The sequence below is a fragment of the Cupressus sempervirens genome, chromosome 6 (genome assembly GCF_028749045.1).
Source record: "Cupressus sempervirens isolate cs-2001-9-10 chromosome 6, ASM2874904v1, whole genome shotgun sequence".
In the NCBI taxonomy this organism is placed as follows: domain Eukaryota; kingdom Viridiplantae; phylum Streptophyta; class Pinopsida; order Cupressales; family Cupressaceae; genus Cupressus; species Cupressus sempervirens.
Window position 1 is genome coordinate 514,583,468 of NC_143123.1, and position 16,204 is coordinate 514,599,671.

Below are 16,204 nucleotides of genomic sequence, written 5' to 3' on the forward strand. Positions count from 1 at the left end.
TGAGATGTGCAAAATATGGTGCATAATGTGCTTCTAACAAAACCAAGGTATGAAGATCACTAGATACTGATATATAAATATGCCCCAAGTATCATAGTAGTCCATCAAACTCAACCAAATAACATGAAAACCTCCCCTCAAGAGTACATCTATACTTGATCTCAATCCTCACCTCCTAATACCAAGTGTACTAGGAAAAGCCTCCAAGATACACCCTCGCAAATCCACTCTCATTGACAACACTAATATCTCATGTCACCTCATACTCAAGGCATCCAAGATGAAATTATCTTTCCCTTTAATGTAGTGAACATCAAAGTCATATTCATATAGGAACTCCATACAATGAATCTTTCATGCATTCAAGTTTGGTTGAGTAAAGATATACAACAAGCTCCTATGATCACTATGCAACTCAAATATGTGTCCCAAAAGGAAATGACTCCAATGAAAAAGAGTGTGCACTAAGGCCAAAAGTTCCATATCATGAGTGGGTAGTTAAGCTCATCGTCCTTGAGTTTTTGATACTCATATGCAATAATTCAACCATCTTGCATCAATACCACAACCACACCTTCCAACAAAGCATTCATACAAACCATAAAATTGCCTATAAAATTGGGTATTGCAAGGATTGGTGCACTAGTGAAACACTCATTAAGAGAAACAAATGCTATCTAACACAGGTTTGATAAAAAAAATTCTTCCCTTTCTACTAAAGACAAGTGATGGGATGAGCCACTCATGAAAAATACTTCATGAAGTGAAGGTAATAACCTACCAAACCCATGAAACTATGGACTCAAGAAACATTAGTGGGCACTAGCCAATCCATGATAGCTCATATTTTCTTGAGATCCACTGCAATACCATCAATAGTGATGATATGCCCCAAATACTTCACCTCTGAGTGGAAAAAATGACATTTACCCAAGTCACCATACAACTAATGATCTCATAAATACTGCAAGACTTAGTGTAAATGGACCTCATTATCCTCAAAAATCTTCAAATAGATCAATATGTCATCCAAGAATACAATGACACACCAATCAAGGTATGTGTGAAATGATCCATTCATCAAGCTCATGAACATTGATGGTGCATTGGTTAACACAAAGGGTATAACTATGAAGTGATAATGCCCATATCATGTACAAAAATTTTTCTAATGAATGTTGGCCTCCTAAATATGAAGTTGATGGTATCCTAACTTAAGATTAATCTTTGAGAACACTCATGCTCCCTTCATCTAATCAAACAAGTCATCTATCCTTAGCAAAGGGTCCAGTTCTTCATTGTCACCTTATTTAACTACTCATAGTCAATGCATAAATGCAATGATCTATCTTTCTTCTTCACAAAGATGACTAGTGCACCCCATGGGAATACACTAGGATGAATATGGTCCTTGGCCAGTAATTCCTCCAATTTTAATCTAAGCTTTCTCAACTCTTGAGTAGTCATGCAATCAGGAGCACATTAAATTAGCTCTGCTCCTAGTACGAGATCGATTTGAAAATCAATGTTGTGGTGGCATACCTAGTATCTCATCAGGAAACACATTTGCATACTCATAAAGGAGTGGGTGATCATCAAGTGTCACTTTATGACTATTAGCCTCCTCAAGATCACTACTAGAAACTATAAACATTTGACATCACTTTCGCACACTCTGCTTCAACTGGTTAGTTGAGATCATCTAAAGTGAGACTGGTCTCTAGACTCCTAAAAGCTCCACCTTCCCACCTATGTCATCAATACATTATATTGACCTACAATGAAAATCTATATTCACTTGATGGGTGGCTAACCAATCATGCCCTACACAATTTAATATGATCCTTGATATAGGAGCATCTTAGGTTTTCTTAGTGACTACTTTGGAGTTTATGGGAGGAGGCTTGATAGTTTCTTTGGAGGGTGCTTGGACTAAAACTCTATTGAAGAATGATTGGTGCTTGGTTTCTATTAGGTTTAGTGTTGGTTGAGTAGCTTAGTCTTTGAAGGGAGCTTGACATACACTATGGAGCTTGGCTTGGTCTGTTAAGCTTGACATGTATTTATTTCTCGACAATGCTTATGGGAGCTCAATGATTCTTGGGGAGTTTTCTAACACTCAGTAGTATTTTCTGTGTAGTTATCGTGTGTTAACTTTGGCTTAACATGAGGGTTAACATTTTGTATTTAATGTTTGTTGTGAGCCAACTTGTGGCTTAAATATGCATTTAATGCAAGGGGTTTATTTAATTTTTAATTGCTAGGTCAATTATAATTGGGTATAAGTAAGGGGTCTTGTGGAGTCTTTAGTCATTCATTCATGTAGTGATTCATTCACTTTGGAGGAGTGAACCTAGTGTGTAGCTGAAGGGAAAGTTCTCATAAGTCTATGGATAGAGCACTGAATATGAGGCACTTTACAGTAGGATCATGATAGAGTTGTGAGTTTGGATTAAGGAGCTAGTAGTCGTGGTTTAGAAACAAGGAGTTTGCTTGGTGGCTTGTGAGCACAAGTTGAGATCTTGGAGGTTTCTACTAGATTATTGTTATTTTATAGATCTGGACTAGCTAGGGTTTGGATTGGATCTTGAGGGATCATGTAGAACTATTATTATAGTTTTTGTTGTATTTGGCCATAACCCAAAAGGCCTTATGTATGGGTATATTGCATGTAAATAGTTATTATATGAATAAAGAGTTGTGATTTGGTATCAAATCTTGCATTCTTGTTATCTTGTGTTGTGTTTCCATTGTGTGTTTATTTTTTGGGGGCTAGGAAATCTCCTTTGGGAATTCTAATACCTTTCACTATGTCAGGTGGTATCAAAGTGAAGGTTGTTACTGAGTGTGTAGATAGATTGTAGAAGTTTTGGCAGTTTGCACTAGGACTTGGGTTGGAGAAGTAGATTTGAGAAGATCTTGATCTACTGGTGGATTTTCTTTTTGGAGTCCTAGATCTCTTTGTTGTGAGGTGGAAAATTGTGGTTTTGACTTGTAATTGTAGAGGGCTTGTAGATGGATTAATGGATGCAAAGATGGAAGATTTATCTAGTTGAGGCATGATCACAAAGAGTTTGCAAATTGTAGATCTATGGTCCTAGACTTATGATTTGGTTTCTAATTATTTGTGTGAGGTGGTAGGTTGATATTTGACTTGTAGACAATTGGAGTTTATCACAAGGAGCATGGGAAGGATTTTTTTTAGAGGATTTATGAAGATCTTGGGAGATGGTTTTAAGAGGATTGGACCCTAAGATGATTGAAAATCTCCATGATGTGGTGGAGAGGAGGTTTCTTGAGATGTTTTCTCAGTTTAAAGCTAGTTTGGGAGATCAAGCTAAGGAGTTGTCTACTTAGTTTGAAGATAGTTTTTCTGATAAGTTAAGGATGGGATGAGAAAGGAATTTCATAGATGTTTGTGGAGTTGGAATCTATTGATCTAGAAGAGATTTGTCTGTCTGGTTAGAAGACTTGTTTGAGAGAGAAGATGACATGGCAAGGTTCAAGTGGAAGAGGTTGGTTTAGTTGATTAGTTTGTGGAATCTAATACAAAACCTATAGAGTAACTAGAGGTTTTTGCTAAGTATATTCCTAACCTTGTTGATGTTGGGATGGAGGTTGGCTTTCATGATCAGTTGGTTGGGTTTGACATGGAGATTATAGAGCACTTGGTCATGGATGATCTGGTTGTTGTTGGTGATGAGTTATGTGTTGTAGGGCATCTTGTTGTGAGCAATGAGATTGCTAGTGTTGAGAGTTTGACATATGTTGCTAAGGGGTTATATATTGTTGTTGATGTGGAGTTTGTTGTTGCTGGTGTGCATTCACTAGTTGCTAATGTGGAAAGGATTTGCTAATGAAGCATTATGTTTAGTTTGTTCCCAGGAGTGAGCATGTTGATTGGATGGTTGAGATTTTAGTGTTTGGTAGAATGATGCTGATGTACATGATTTTCATGTTGGTTTTCTTTTCCCTATTGGAGTGAAAGGCTTTGGTAAAGATGAAGATGATCGTTGATCTTTCTTTGGGCATCAAAGTGTGGGACAAACTTTTCTATTTACTTGGGGAGTCTAATGCAGGAGCATCTTGGGTTTTCTTGCTGACTACTTTTGAGTTCATGGGAGGAGGCTTGGTAGTTTCTTTGGAGGGTGTTTGGACTAGTTCATGGTTGAAGAAGGAGTGGTGCTCAGCTGTTATTAGGTTTAGTGTTAGCTAAGTAGCTTAGTCTTTGAAGGGAGCTCAACACACACTATGGAGCTCTGCATGGTCTTGGAGCTCAACATGGTCTGTTGAGATCGACATGTATTGGTTTCTCAGCAATGCTTTTGGGAGCTTAACAATTCTTGGGGATTTTTCTAACACTCAGTAGTATATTGGTGCCAACAAGAGTTCTTGTTGCATTTAATGCATGTAGCATGTGATCATGACTTGGATCAATTTGGGAGTTTGTGTGGACCTATGTGTGGTTTTGGTTATCTCTCTTATGTGCATTTAATCATGGTTGTAAACTTGGGGCTTGTTCTAAGTATTTTTGTGTAGTTATCATTGTTAACTTTGGGTTAATGCAAGGGTTAACATTTTGTATTTAATGTTTTTTGTTAGCTAACTTGTGGCTTAAATATGCATTTAATGTAAGAGGTTTATTTAATTTTTAATTTCTAGGCTGACTTGTGGCTTAGTTGGGTATAGGTAAGGGGTCTTATGGAGTATTTTGTCATTCATTCATTTTAGAGGAGTGAGTCTGGAGAGTAGTTGAAGGGTGAGTTTTATTGAGTCTATGAACAAAGCATATTATGTGAGGTAGTTTACAGTAGGATTTTGGTAGAGTTACAAGTTTGGATTAGGGAGCTAGTGGTTGTAGTTTACAAACAAGGAGGTTTCTTGGTGGCTTGCGAGAACAAGTTGAGATCTTGGAGGTTTCCACTAGATTGTTGTTATGTTATAGATCTGGACAAGATAGTGTTTGGATTGGATCTTTAGGGATCTTGTAGAAATATTATTGTAATTGCTATTGTATTTGGGCATAACCCAAAAGGTTTTATAACCAAGCATATTCCTTGTAAACAATTATTATATGAATAAAGAGTTGTGACTTGGTATTAAATCTTGTATTATCATTATTGTGTGTTGTGTTTCCACTGTGTGTTTATTTATTAGGGGCTAGGACATCTCCTATGGGGATTCTCCTTCCTTTCACTATGTCAATCTTAGATATAGGATGTGAAGATCCACTATGGTGGTGAATGTACCCAAGTTCAATCTACAAATGTTGACCAAGGAGTCCACATCCACTTTGGTTCTTGTGGCTAACTCAACTTTCCACCTATCGATTCGACATGCTACTACTAGCCCACATCACTGAACAAGGGATGGTAAAATAAAAGAATCTAAAGAACTTGAGTCAAATAATACTAGAGATTAAATACCATGTAATGTACTTATAGCCTTGACTACATTACCTTGATGCTCAACTTGATGGCTATCAACCACCACAAATACTTGATGGTTTCTACCTGCATCTCCCACAATAGGCTCTGTCTAGTTTCCCCTCTACCAAGTCCTGAAGAAGGATTTGAAGGAAATTTCATTTCTTTATGTCTAAGCTAGCCATAAGAATAAAATTATCCTAAAAAGTTGGAAATAGTTCCATGCCCACCCTTCATAGCACTAGAATATGGTGTACTTCCCTTGCTAGAGTTTTGCTGACTACTATAAGGAGCACAATCCTACTAAGACTTTTTTCCATAGCTCTGGTCATCCCCTTTCTTTCTTGAGGCACCTAAATTTTTTCCACACTTTGAACAATACCCTTTTTTTCATTTTCCATGATGATATCCACCTTGAGAGGGTGCTAATTGGGTTTAGCCCTTTCCTAAGGATTGAGTAAACTATGTATCTTTCTCTATGGTCTATGCACTCTAGTTCTAAGAATTTGATTTACCACTAAACCCCCTAGCCACATTGGTCTCAATAATTATTGCCTTCTCCATGGATAGTGCAAGCATCCTCAATTGGTGAACATGGGCATCTCGATTGATAGAGTCCCTAAGACCCCTAATAAAATGTTGTGTAAGGAGAGCTTTATCATGATGGTAACTTGAATACTGCCTCAACCCAAGGAACCACTTCTCATATTGATCTGCCAACATACTCTATTACTTAAGCTTGTGGAATTCATTAGTAAGGGTCTCAAGGTACTATGGAGAAAGGAATTTCTCTCTAAACCTCTCTTCAAAGATCTCCTAGGTAATATCTACCACATCGATACAAAGCTTCGTACTCTCTATATCCCACAATATAGATCCATGGTCTCTCAACTATGTGATAGCACAATGAGACTTCATGCTTCTTTCATAGGGTAATAAGGAAAAGAAATGCCCCATATCTAGTAACTAGGTCTCAGCCTTGAGCCCTGCCCCTTGGCCATCAAATAGTGGTGGTTTAGACCTTTGAAGTTCCCACATCATCTCCACCTAGGAGAAGTCATCATCATCTTGACCACAACCCATTTATTAGTGCCCTCTACTATGAGGAGGTGTATGAGAATGTTCATGGTTATGGCCACACTCCTCTTCTTCCCTATGATTTGACTAATGAGAATCTCCATGATGAGATCCTTTTTCCTAACCATAGTCGCATTGATTTTCCTCAACATGAGGTCCCAACTATGCTATGATTTCCTATAGAAAAGGCATCAATGCCCCAATTCCATCTTTATCATTATTACCCTATTCTTCTCCACCAACCTAATATTCTTTCTCTTGGTGTTCTTCTTCATGGACATTTCATCAGTTTCTACATTGACCACCAGGTCTATGTGTAGGAGGTATCACTATAGAAGCAACAAGATAAGGTTAGAAACATTCATCACAATCGTAAGAGTCACAAGCACAAACCATAATAAGATATCAAAATAATAAACATAAGATAACAAAATACACACTAAAAATAATAACATAGTGGAAACATAACACAAAGATCCCAATGTTTCAACATGGGCTCTGATACAGGATGTAATGCCACACCCAGAGATCTTTGGAAAAAAAAAAGTATGGATGTACACAATAATTGACATACAAGGATAAAAAAGATCATAATGGAAGACTAAACATACATCCAACATCAATAGATCTCCAAACAATACTATTGACCAAAATGACAAACTATAGGAAACACAAAATGCATTTGAATCCAAAACATCCCAAATTCAAAAGGCCAAACACTAGGGTTCAAGAAATCCATAAATTGGTATCCCAAACACCTCTCAAAACCTTTCAATCAAGTCAAAAAGTTCCCATTGGTTTCTCATGCAAGTTTTCTCATGGATCTAGGAAATATTTCCAAATAGCCATGGGTGATACTTTATCAGTATCATATGACCTTTCTTCCATGAGCATGCAATACTTTCAGGGTCTTGGCAATACTATAGCTAAGGGTGTGCAAAACTCTTCTAGCATCATATGAAAATTCACTAAGAGGCATACAATACTTTCTAGAATCACATGAAATTTTCCCCTAGGGTGTGTAATACTTTCCAGTATCACACAATATTTCTTCTTTGGGTGCGTGATACTTTACAAGTATCACCTAGTCCTAGAACACTATCACCCAAGAAATGCAAGAAAAGTCCAATGAAAATTCAGAGGGATAAGTAGACACTTAGAACCTCCACACTAGGGAGTACTAGATACACAATTCAAGGCTTGGACACTCAAACACAAGAGCAACATGACAAAAAATACAGCTAACCATCTAAACCATAGAAATATAAGAAAACATATTGAAAGCAACATCACAATGTATAAAAATAAAAAAAATCTTGTGTGGTTCCTCCCAACTATAATAGCATCATGAGGCTTTGAAGGTCCTAGCAATCCCCCACACAAAAATATTGAACTACTGACTGGATAGTTGGAGTTGTCTTATGAGGGTGTCACTACTAAATGTAATAACATCATAAGAACATGAACATCTAATCATGCTACAACAATAAAGTAGAAGATATTCCAACCAAGTAAATCTTATCATCTAACCATATGCTAAAACCATAATAAAGGAATGTGTCAAATTAAAGCTAACATCATCTAAACATGGTATCCAAATATTCTAATGAAAGAATAAATCATAAGGAAGCATACTTTGGAATCCCAAATATACTAAGTAAAACATCAAGCATCGGTTGTAATTGGAAATATACTATCTCTATACACCAATCCCAAGTAGTGATATAGGTAGCTACACCTTCCAACCATGTGAAACCCAAAGGTTCACTCCCATCATGCTGATGGAGATAATGATCCAACCATAACCACACATAAAACAAACATCAATATAGTAAAGAGGAGTGTAACCAAGATCATGAGACAATGCAAGTACAACAAGTCATGGTCAGACACTTAATGGGTCACTATGTAGGGACTTGTTGTGATGTAGGAGCATCCTAGCCATCGTGTTATCCCACTTACTCTGTTAGTTGCTGCTGAGCTACAAACATTGTTGAGTGTCAGTAATTATTTAGTCATTGGTTAGTTGAATTTTTTTGACATCATGTTAATCCTCAGGATAGCATGTTAACCATTAGATTAACATGTTATCCCATTTCACTCTATGGTGTGTGCTAAGTTTTGTAGTGTGTGCCAAGTTCTTCAATGTGTGCCAAGTTCTTTAGTGTTTGCCGAGTTATCTAGTATTGGCTAAGTGCTCCTTCATGTGCTGAGTGAACTTGTTGATGCCAAGCATCAGTATTTTTTTTCCTTCTTTTCCCAATTTGGACCGACCTTGTACATATTTAATTTCATGATGGGTATTTAATATTTTTTGAGAGCTGACTTGGGCTTGTTTATTAATTTAATGTAAGGGTTTATCTAGTTGGTAATTTGTAATAGGCTGACTTGTGGCCATGAAAGTATTTAAAGTGATCTTGGGTAGAGTCTTAGGCATTATTCAATGATGGATTATTGTTCAAGCATGGAGATGTAGATAATTTTGGAGTGTGGAGTCTTAGTGTGAAGTAGCTTGGAGATAGAAGTTTGCATTTTAGTCTAGAGAATGATCTTCTTTGAAAGATGTATTCTTCTTTGTAATGGTCACAACCCGAAAGGCCATACAACCAAGCATGTTGGGTGTAAAATTCTTGATTTGAATATATGAAATATTTTTTCTCTAGATCTGAACCTTGTTCCTCTTGTTCATTTTCTTCTATGTGCTTATTTGCTAGTTTCTAGATCACCTCATTTTGCGGTACATCTAGATTCACTCTGCATCCTGATTGATTATTCAATGATGGTCCTAAATCACCTCATTTTTGGGTAAAATAAAGAGGAGTATAAACAAGATAATGAGAAAATGAAGGTATAACCTTCAAATCAATAAGTTTACATCCAAAATGCCTGGTTGTATGACCTTCTGCATTACGACCATTACAACGAAGAATACATCTTTCAAAGAAGAATAGATCTCCAGACTAAAATGAAAAATTCTATCTCAAAGCTACTCCACACTCAAAAATTATCTACATCTCCATGCTTGAACAATAATCCATCATCGAATAATGCCTAAGACTCTACCCAAGATCCCTTTAAATACTTGCATGACCACGAGTCAGCCTATTACAAATTACCAACTAAATAAACCCTTAGTTAAATGGATAAATTAGTCACAAGTCAATTCTCAAAAAATATTAAATACCCATCATGAAATTAAATACATGCAAGGTTGGCCCAAAATGGAACTAGACATAGAAAAATTGACAAAAGAAGGAACAAAAATGCTGATGCATGACATCAATAGGTTTACTCAACACATGAAGGAACACTTGGCCAATATTGGATAACTTAATATAGACTAAAGAGCTCAGTAGACACTTAAGAACTGAAAACACACTACAGAACTTGGCACACACTATAGAACTCGACACACACTACAAAGTGAAATGGGATAACACACTAGCCCAAGGCTTAACAAAACATCAAAAAAATTCAACTCAAAAAATGACTAAAAAATTATTGGCACTCAACAATGTCTATCACTCAGTAGCAACTAACTGAGTCAACAAGATAATGTGATGACTAGGATGCTCCTACATCAGACTACTAGGGTAAATAGAAAACCAATCAGATGCTCTTGCATCATGTTGGAGGGTAAATCACTTGGCATCAGGTAGCTTAGACTAATATCATGCAAAATCAACTCCCTAATAGAAGGCACACACATTACATCCTCAAACTAAAATTAGGTGATCACATATCATTTTATTAACTTAAAATTATTACCCAGTTAATTTATTTAGTTATCACTTGTTAGAACTTCTTCACACCAACCCTCTGGGCAATAGTCACTAGGATGCAAGAGAGAAGCCCCCTCCATGCTACCCTACCTTACCCATACTCATCCAATGATAAGTGTGCGAAGGCATGCATATTCTCAACCCAACCCCAAATGAACATAACTCCCCTAAAATACAACTAGGATTTTGGTACTCGCAAGTCACCTGAGAAATGCATGAAGATGTGTTTGTGTGTGGCGCACCACCATCACAAAGATCATAAAACAAGGGTTGGATGAGAACATAAGAAAAATAACATTCAACCGAACACAAGCTTAGGGGGATAGATATGACACACATCCTAATGCAATATAAAGGTGCAACAGTGTTTCAAGTGACATCTTATAAATAATCCATGTCCACAACCAACATCATGCCAATAAAACCTAAGAAAATAGGGTGACACACAAATCAAGGTAAAAACCTCAAAAATAAAAAGCTATGAAATTAAAACCCATTTGGTCTTAGGGCACAAAAGTCATAAAAATCTAGTAAAATTTAGGTTTGAACACTGCATTAAAAAATGACCAACATAATGGTACAAAACTCCAAACTCTCATCCCAAAAATTGAGGAAACATTCATAGCTGACCAATCGGGCATAACCAACAATCATAAATAGAGGACACTAGTCCTCAACCTCCTAACATACAACTACAAGAAATAAAAATAGAAACAAAGTTGAAACATAAAAATGGGAGATCCCTACCTGACAACCAAAAGGGCTAAAATGGGAATCAACTAGATAAAATAAATATCTTGCAGAAGCTACCAAATGTTGCAAAAAACCAAGGTTTCCTCGAGCTAGATCCAGTTTGACTAATCTCGAGAAGATCCCAAACCCATAGCTCTCATAATGAATAGAAATGAAATCCTCCATAAGAGGATTTTGGAAAAAGCTCTCAAATTTCTAATTTCCAAAAGTGAGAAGTTAGGAATAAATTTCATCTTTGGATACTTATTCACTTTTCGAGTGAATAATCGATTACGTTAAATAACAAGGTGACCTAGTTAAACCCTAAATCAACCCAAATGAAAATAGGCTATTCCAAGTAATTGGAATTCATCTATGGAAAAGCTACCAAAAATTAAAATCAATTAAAATAAAGCCCAAAAACCCTTAAACCAAAATCATAGAAAACCTTACAAACTTTTGCGACAATGCAAACCTCTAAATGTACATACACATTCACAAGTCTAAACACATAATGCAATGAGTCTGGATTTATTAAATTACTAGAAGGTTTAATTTATACAATTAAATAAGATACATCGATCATAAAGGGATGACATTGGTAAAATATGAACAATTGAATTGTTAACTCCACGAGCCAGTGGTAGGGATATAAATCTTGTACACTAAAACACATGATCAAGTGAAATTTCATATAATAACGTAGCTGAAGCAATAAATGTATTTAATAACCTAATTTAACAATATATTTAATTATACTAAAATAATCCATTTACATCACTCACATTTGCATAAAGCATAACAAAGAAAGAATGATGTAAATTACCATAGCATTAAATCCAACATATAACATAATTAGAGATATGTCCAAATACTAGATAACCAGATATCATCATAAAACATGTTGTCATCTCAAAATGGCATCATCATGCAAATATGATCAAGTGAACAACATAGTAATCTAGCATCTATTATATTGGAAATCAAAGTATAACATCTAACTCTCAAGTCATCTCAAATTGTAAAAATAACATGAGTAACAAGTATCTCTTAGATCAAAATATAAGAAGGCATAGATTGCAAACACGAGAGGCACGACAATTTTCCTCAAGAAAAAGAATCATGTCTTATTGTATTGATTTTGTTGCAAGGAGTGTATTGAATAGCTAGGGCCAAATGTACACCTAAATATCCAAACACCTTGCTGAGTATACATAATGGAATAAAATAATACAAAGGGCAACACCAAGGAGAGAAGGAACTACAATACTTTATTGATTCATCAAATTTTTAGTGTAGATGCCCAACTATAAGGCCTTCTAGGTAATGGCCAACAAGATCTAGAAAATTACAAACTTAGAAATTTTATAGGTCCTTAATTCAGAATTCCAATTCTTCAACTTTTCCCTCACATCTAAAATCTCTAAGTCCTTCTCCTTACTACGTAACCTACACTAAACATCCTTATTTATACTTGCCAAAATGGCTTACAGAATATTCTAGATCTTTACATAATAGAAGGTTGATGTTAAAATGATTTGCACACATCTCAAGATAAGATCCTTACATTAAATTCATGATCCAAATTAAATAAACAAGTAAACTCATACTAGGAACCACTCATATAGAAAATTGATCAAAGAAGGAACTAAATGTCAACAAAGATCAGGCTCACTCAAAACATGAAGAAACATTTGACCAACACTGGACAACTTGACATATATAGAAATGTTTGACCAACACTAGACAAATCAGCACATACATGAACTTGACAACCATTGGAAGAATGAAAAAAATGAGAAGGATATGGAATCATACCCTCTTTTTGTCTTAGGTAATCCAAGAACAAAATCCATACTGATGTCACTCTAAGGTTTCTCAAGAATAGAAATAGGTGTATAAAATCTAGTATTTTGACTTACTCCTTTTGCAACATTGACAAATTCCACAACTTCTTACAAAATTCTAAAAATCCTTATACACCTATGGCCAATAGTACTTATTCTTAAGAAAAATTTGTGACTTATCAATTCCAAAAAGTCTAACCAAACCACCACAATGCTTATCCTCAAAAAAATTAACCCTCATAGAACTTCTTGGTATCCACAACTTAATTCCTTTGAACAACATATCTTCTTGAATGAAATACCCATCATACTTACTCAATTGACTTGATAGATATGGTGCTTTGCACTTTGTCTAAGCCTTAGAAAAATTAGGGCCAGTACCATACAACTTATTCATCTCATCAAAAGTAGGATCTTCAACCTTCATCTTGGTCAACAAAGAACATCTTATACTCAATGCATCTACAACTTGATTAGTAGCTCCACTCTTATCCTTTGTCACAAATATGAAACTCCACAAATACGTAACCTACTATTTATGTCTCTAATTCAACTTATATTGACTTCCCAAATACTGTAAAGCTTTATGATCACTATACAACAAAAAATCCTTAGGAATCAAAAAATATCTCCATTTCTTCAAGGATTGAAATATAGCATAACAATCTTGATCATACAAATAATAACTCCTTTTATCATCATTCAAATTCTCCCTAAATAAAGAAACATGTTTATCTTCTTGACTCAACACAACTCCTATTGCACTACCCCTTGCATCCCACTCAACTTGAAATACCTTATTAAAATCATGTAAAGCTAATACACTTAATCCAACAACCTTTTTTTTCAAAGTCTCAAAACTCTTGTTAGATCCATGTGTCCACTTGAAATCCTTTTATCTTCTCTCATAGTCTCAATCATAGCATTATAATTAGAACTAATTTTTTTTGTAAACTTTCTATAGAAACTAGTCAAACCATGAAATGAGCTTACCTCACCCACTTTACTAGGTGTAGGCCATTCCAATATTTATTTAACCTTCTCAAGATCCATTCTCAAACCATCAATTAAAACCAAAAATCCCAAATACACAATCTCATTTTTCATAAAGGAACACTTTTTCAAATTAATCAACATCTTATCCTCTTTTAACTTCTAAAATACTTTTCTAATATTCTCAAGATGTTATTCCTTAGTCTTTCTGAATATCATCCAAATAAACAATAAAAAACTTTCAGAATAATATCTTTAGAACTTCATTCATCAACCTCATGAATGCACTAGGTGCATTAGTTAACCCAAATGGCATTACCAACCACTCATACAAACCATATTTTGTTTTGAAAGTAGCCTTGTACTCATCACCTTCTCTAATTCTAATATGACGATAACACACTTCAAATCAATCTTGGTAAAATTCTTTGCTCCTCTCAAATAATCCATTATTTCATCCATCCTTGGAAACCTATATTTCATTGTGATCTTGTTAATAGGTCTAGAATCAATACACACTCTCCATTATCCATTATTCTTAGGTGTTAATACATCAAGTACAACACATGGACTCAAGCTTTCTCTAATCAAACCTTTCTACAACAACTCTTGCACTTATCTATTAAGTTATTCATTCTTTGTAGGTATCAATCTATATGGTGCTTTACTCTAAAAATTGGCTCTAGGAATTAGATCTGTACAATGACTTATACTCCTTACTAGTGGAAAACCATTAGGAATATCTTCAACAACACTCTCTTTATACTCATCAAGATAACTCTCATTTCCATCGACACTCATCTTACAATGTCTTTTTCTACTATCAATAAACCTCTACCATCTTCTATTACTCGACCTCTATCTATCACTCAGTCTTTACTATATTCTATTACTCAGTCATTACTAGTGCAATTCAACCCTCTATGAATTATAGAAAAATAGACTTGGCTCCTTTTCATTTCATTTTCAAATTGCTCTCCACTAACAATGCACACTCTTCACATTATTATAATTTACTTTATTAGGAGCTTCAATCAAAGAGAATTTTATTTTCTCTATTCACCTAAAGTATACATTTATTTAATCTAATATCATGCACAACATGTCTATCATACTACCAAGGTCTACCCAAAAAAATATAGAAACAATCCATAGGCATAATATCACACAAAACTTCATCAAAATAGTTTGTAATCTTTAATTTCATAACACATTTCTCACTTACCAACATTTTATGCTCATCTTTGACCCATGAAACATGATATAGTTTAGGATGCTTCAACCTCCACAGCTACAACTTTATAACTAGCTCCTCTGATGCCAAATTTTTTGAACTTCCACTTTCAATTATCACTTTGCAACATTTTACTAACATCTTACATCTAGTCTTGAAAATACTTCTCCTCAGGATATGTTAATCATCAACTTCCTTATCACAAAAAGTTCTTCTTACAATCAAGTTTTCTCCAATCTTAGGTCCACAAGGTGAATCCTTGAGATCTCCTCGAAACACAACATTTCTATTACATTGTAAATTTTCACCACATTACCTACCCTCAAAGGATCTATGCCCTTCTTTGCCACATTTGAAACAATTACCATGAAAACCTCCTCTAGAATAAGAATTACCTCTTCCTTAGTAAGAACTAGTCCCTCCTTAGTAAGAATTACCACCTTTCCACTTGGTCTTGCCTTTATCCTCATTTTTCCATTTATATTTTCCTTTATCTTGTGTAGAATTGTTAGATCTACAAATTTCTCCATAAGATCTACCTCTACCTCTTTGGAATCTACCACCTCTATCCCTCTATCTTTGTTTGTGCTTCTTTTTCAAGATCTCCTCAACTTTAAGGGAATTTTGATATGCTTCTTCCACACTTTCCAATTTCACAAAACCTATCTCCTCTTGAATTATAGATCTCAATACATATAGGTACATTACAACTTTCATAACATCATCATCCACATATCTAGATCTAATATCCAATCCATAGAACTCCTTAGTGTACTCCTTCACAATTATGTCCTTTTATCTCAAATTTTGCATTATTCTCAACAATCTAACTTGATAATAAATAGGGAGGAACTTCTACTTCACCTTGTTCACCATTTTAAACAAGGTCTTGATCTTCTCTTTTCCTCTTCCTTGCCTATCAGTTTTTAAATGCTCCCACCATAGTGAGGCATGATCTTTGTATTATCAAGAGTGCCTTCAAACTCAAAGAAATTTTTCATATCAAATATTCAATCCAACAGAACATTGGTTTCCAATCTTTCATCATAAGGATAGACTTCTACCATAGGCTTTGATGTACCCTAGACAATACTCTCAATAATATTTCCTCAT